Genomic DNA, 5,223 nt, shown 5'->3' with positions numbered 1-5,223 from the left:
GCAGAGGCCACCCCACAGATGCAGCTGTAGGATGTGACTGAGCGGTGATGCTCCTGAAACCACCCCTGCCCAGGGCAGCACAGCCATGGAGGGGGTGTGGGGAGGTTTTTGAAACCTTTTCCTCCTCCGTGGTCTCTGCGAAGGCAAAACAAAGCCTCTGACACCATTTCTCAGGCACAGCCCCAGCAGAGCACAAAGAAAAGGGATATTTCAGAGACAACCCGCAAGCAGCTGATAACCCCTGACCTCTGCCTGCAGAAACAGGAGGTGGCTTGGAAGAGAAGGTGCAGAAGGTGCCAATCCCCCTGGGAGAAACACGGACCTGGTCACCCCAGCAGGGCCAACACAGCCATAGGGAACAGAGCCCTGAGGTGAGAGGAGGCAGGAACAAACACGCTGTGGTTTGGGGGTTTTTTGCTAAAGTTTCAGTTCTGCAACCCCAGTTCATGTTCCCCCAGCACAAGGACTGGTGTCTGAGTGGCCGCCCCGACATGGGGCTCTGCCCCTGCTCACAGCACTGCACGCTCGGCGAGCTCCCCACCTGAGCTCTGCCAGCAGGTGCCGAGAGGGGGCTGGAGCACAGGGACAGCATCGCTTTTCATTTGCATCAGCAGGAGGAAGAAGAGCAGCAGCAGCAGCAGCGCCAGACTCCGGTGGCTTCTGAGGGAGGGAAGGAGGTGTCCTCAGAGGTGTTGTTTGGACAATCCTCTCTCAGGTACAGGGATGGGGCTCTTGGGGATGGTCCTGTGCAAGGTCAGGAGCTGGACTCGTTGATCCTTGTGAGTCCCTCCCAACTCAGCTTTTTCTGTGATTTTGTAGCAGGAAATAGTAATATAGAAGTTAATACTTAGAACTTCAATAGTATAGAATTACAGGACACGAGATCAGCCAAGAAAGTAGGGATGCAGCCACCTCCCTTCAAACATAATCCCAGGAGACACAGAGAGAGCACAAAAGGATCCTGCTGGTGCAGGTCCGTGGCATTCCAAGGGGCCCAGTGAGCTCCATCCCAGCAGGATGCAGTACAAGAGACTTGTCCTTCTTGGAGGCATCAAGATCAGGCAGAACAAACCACTGTAAGATGGGAAATGTTGGGTTGTGTCTGCTGATACAGAGCTGATCACCCCCTTTTTGCTCCTAATTCTTCTCCCAGCACCATCAGGGATGCAGAAGGATCAAGCCCTGAGCCGTTTTTCCACCTGACAGTGAGATTGCACTCCCTCCCCACTCATCAACCCCAAATATTTCTCCATCACATCTGAGTCAGAGGCCACTGAGCACAACCCTGAACAGATGTTTGAAGCACAGAAGAGCCGTGATGTGGTGAGGGACAGACTGTGTGCACACAAAAAGGATGTGGGGTGAACTCCCGATGCTGAGAGCTGGCTGATCACTCTCCAGCACGACTCCTGTGCTCAGCTGGTGCTCTCCATCTCCATCCAAACTCCACTGGTTGTCCCACAGAAAGATAAGGATGGGTTTTGGTCCTGTTTTTGCATCTCTTTCTGTTTGTACATCCTCTCCCAGGGAATTTCGCTCGTCTGGCTTTGTTCTGCTCTATGGTTGGGTTTGTCCATCTCTGAGGTCATCCTGGGAGAGCATCGCTCAACCAGGGCTGCACAGACACTCTGGGGAAGAAAAAGGTCACAGAGGAAATATTATCTACAGTTTTTGTGTTGAAAGGAAAGGGCTTTGCTCCCTCTCGAAGGTAAATCCTGAGTTGCAGGGTGAGGAGGAGAAGGGAATTTGCACATCAAGGTCTTCCCATCAGTGAAGGCTCCTCCAGCCCCGTGGGCAGGCTGTCACAGCCTGTTTGCCTTCTCCAACACATCAAAAGACATTTTAAAACCATTCCTCCTGCACAAATAAATACAAACCCAAACCACTATTTTTTCTGGTTTGCTCTCTTTTCCCCTTTCATCCCTGTGACGTCTTCCTCCAACAAATCCTCCCCTTACATCCCATGAGAGACTGCTCCTGGACAATTTGCAGCTGTGACAGCCCGGGAGGTGCCTGGGGCCTGTCTGCCTGGCTGACAGCTCACACACGCACCCGGCTTTGCCACGGAACGCTTTCATGGCTGGGCTGCCCTGGCCGCGGCGGGCTCCTAACTTCCTTTCCAGGTTTTTCCCGGGATGCTGGACAAACCCCCTTTACCTCCCCCCCACACCCCCAACACAATCCTCTCTCCCCACCATGATTTTGTGGGGTCACAAAACCCACAGCACGAGGGTTTTGCAGGAAAATCAGCCACAGCCCCGCGGTGCCCGCTGCCCGGATCACCCCCGCCCGCCCCGGGACGTGGCGAGGATGGAATTAGAACTCCCCGGCGCTGCCGGGAGGCGGAGGGCGCTGCCGGAGCTGGCACCGCTCGGATGCCGGATGCCTCCGGGCACAGGATTTCAAGGGCACGTCACGCTCCAGCCGGGATGCTGCCAGCAGCCCTCCCCAGCGCTGGCTGAGCCACTCGCTTGACTCCTTCCAGCGATTTTTTTTTGGTTGTTGGTTGTTTTTTTTTTTTTTTTAAGGCAGCTAATTGCTCCGGGGGAGTCCCGGAGTAATGAGAATTGGCAGGAGCGAGCAGATATTAGGTTTATTTACCACCAGTTTTAAATCATTTAGCATAGCAGAAAGGCCGTGGTTCTACAAGCAACGTGTTCTGCTTTGCTCCTGCCGTGGGTCCTGTTAAAAGGGTTTAGTGGTGAGTGGGAACAGGGGTGTCCACGGGGGCTCTGCTCTGCGTCCTGTGGGGTTGGCACAGGGATGAGCAGGGCCAAAAAATGGGGACAAGGATTTGAGCCAAAGCTCATCCCCATCCACAGGAGCTCCCTTGGCTGCAGACTTAGACTCGTGAAGGATTTTTGTCCCATTGAAGGCAGCCTGCAGCTTCAGTTTAAAAATAAAGCCTTAAAAAGGCAATTTGGGGAGCTGGCCTGGGGATGCTCCTTGCGCAGCAGAACGCGGTTCCTTGGGGATTGCTGAGAAAAGTCGCGGGAGAAGTTAAACTTTCACCCTGGCAATTATTGTAAATCTCTCTGGTCAAGGCCCAGACCTAAAATTAGCCCACGAGCCCTTTTAGAGGTTGGGATTTTTCACTTGATTTTCCAAGTGACCAACCAGCAGCGGAGCAAACCGTGCCCTTCCACACTCAGAGCCCTGGGGTGTTTTTTAATTGCAGCCTCCGTGTTTGATGGAAGCAAGGCCAGGCATTCCAGCCTGGTTTTACACATCCTGAAACAAGCAGCATCCCACAGAGGGAAGGCAGGAGAGAGCCTGTTATGTACCAAAGCCTTTGCAATCACACAGCATTTGTCCTGGTTCATGAAAGAAATCCCAGCCCTTCCCTGGGCTCCTGGTTTTGCTCTTAGTGATGGTTAGTAAAATCTAGGAGTTAGTAAAACCTGGGATGCTGGGCTTTCCACTGCCTGTATGGGAGCAGCCAGATCCTCTGCATGGCCCTCTCCCTTTTAGGGTGGTCTGGGAGGTCCCGTGGCACAGGCAGGGCACAGCACCAGCCGGGGCTGCCGGACCCGCTCCGTGCAGCTCCCAGCCCTGCTGCCAATCGATAGCGAGTGCAATGAAAACCTTAATGAAATTCCAGCCTGAGAGACTATTGATTGTGTGTTTTCTTTAAAAATGGATATGAATGGGAGAGAGGCTTTTCGGAGGAGAGGCAGCGGAAGGGGGGGAGTGGAAACACATTGTCAGCTGCCATGGGAGCTGGGTGAAGGTGGGTGGCCCAGGCTCACCTGCACTGAGCAGTGGGATCCAGCCTCTCTGTGAGCATCCATTCGTCCACAGAACACCCCTGGGAAGGAAATTGTAGAATCCCAGAAACATTTAATGGTTTGGGATGGAAGGAGCCTTGAAGCTCATCTCATTCCACCCTTCCACTAGACCAGGTTGCTCCAAGCCCTGCACAACCTGGCCTTGAATATGTGACCAGCCAGTAGCAGGAGGGAGAGCATCCACCCAAAATCACCACAAACCCAGCCATGATGGAGAAAATCAAGAGTCCCTGTCCCAGCTGTGCCTCCTCGGCAGTGCTTTTGGAATGTCCACCTCGGCCCATGTTTCATGCTGCTGCCAAAAACACACCAAAAAAAGAGAAATGTTTAGGAAGATGTTGCTGTGGAGGAAGAAAAAGCAAACGGTGCATCACTGTGCACCAGCCTTACAACAAACCTCCCTCCTTCTCCCCCAAACCAGCCTCTTTCCAAATGTCCCAAGAGTACACCCAGCAGGGTAACAGGACGGTGAGGAAGCATAATAAATAAATAATAGTAATAATAATGACAAACCCCTCCCTCCTCTCCACCTCTTACATAACCAGCATTGTCTTAATCCTACAGGTGCTTCACAGAAGTAAAAAGGATTTGTTCCTCCTGCAAATCCTTTTCTTTTTTTCCCTTTTTTTTTTTAATGGTGACTCATCCTACCGTGGACGAGCCATGGGGAGGCTGGGGGGGCTGTGCAGGGTCCCAGAGGCAGTGGAACCCTCAACTCCACCCCTGAAAGCCCCTCTCTGGGCTTCAGTTCCCCTGTCCTGGAGTTTGGTCCATCCAGACCCCACCCTGTCCTGAGGTTCAGTCTGTCCTGAACGCCCTGGCAGGGAAAGTACTCTGAGACGGGCCCCAAAATCCACCAGCAGGATGACAAAGGTGGGCAGAGCCCAAACCTCCCCCTGGAGCCACTCCAGTCACACCACCCTGCCTTGTGCCCCCGGGGAATATGGGTGTGGGGGGGATCACCCCCATCCCCTCTCCTGGGCAGTGCAAGGACAAATGGGTGATAGATGGGTTGGAAAAAAGGCTGTGGCCCCTCTTCAAAGCATGGGGTGCCCTGCCAGGATTTGTGGATCTTGAGCATCTTAGGGGCCTGAAGACTCGGCACCTTGAAAATTTAGGGTGCTGCCCAAGCATTCGCAGTGCCCCCGGGGGAGCTGGGGAGCCCGCGCGAGGATTTAGGGCTCTTCCTGAGGATTTGGGGAGCCATACAAGGATTTGGGGTGCCCGCTGTTGTTTGGGGCGCTCCCGCAGACACCCCTCCATGCCAGCCCGCGGTCGGCGGGGACACATCGATGTCGCTGGGGGTCCCCGTGCGGGCGCGGCAGCGGCGGGGCCGGAGCGGGGGCGGCGGGGCCGGGCGGGGCCCTTTAAGGCGGCGGGGGCGGGGTGGGCGGGGCGGGGGGCGGTGCTGCCGGCGGGGCGGGGGGCGGCCGGG

The 5,223-nt window shown here is 54.9% G+C and overlaps 1 long non-coding RNA gene across 1 annotated transcript; it reads left to right on the top strand.

Annotated features, from left to right (window-relative positions):
• Nucleotides 1-630: 630 nt before the first annotated feature.
• LOC125336414 lies at nt 631-1,886 on the top strand. The gene is made up of 2 exons (XR_007207750.1): nt 631-715; nt 1,154-1,886. It is a non-coding gene; the product is annotated as an uncharacterized LOC125336414 (long non-coding RNA).
• Nucleotides 1,887-5,223: the final 3,337 nt, after the last annotated feature.

Source organism: Corvus hawaiiensis, chromosome 20 (genome assembly GCF_020740725.1).
Source record: "Corvus hawaiiensis isolate bCorHaw1 chromosome 20, bCorHaw1.pri.cur, whole genome shotgun sequence".
NCBI lineage: Eukaryota > Metazoa > Chordata > Aves > Passeriformes > Corvidae > Corvus > Corvus hawaiiensis.
The sequence above is the reverse complement of the archived record's forward strand: the minus strand, read 5'-3'. Positions and strand labels throughout refer to the sequence as shown.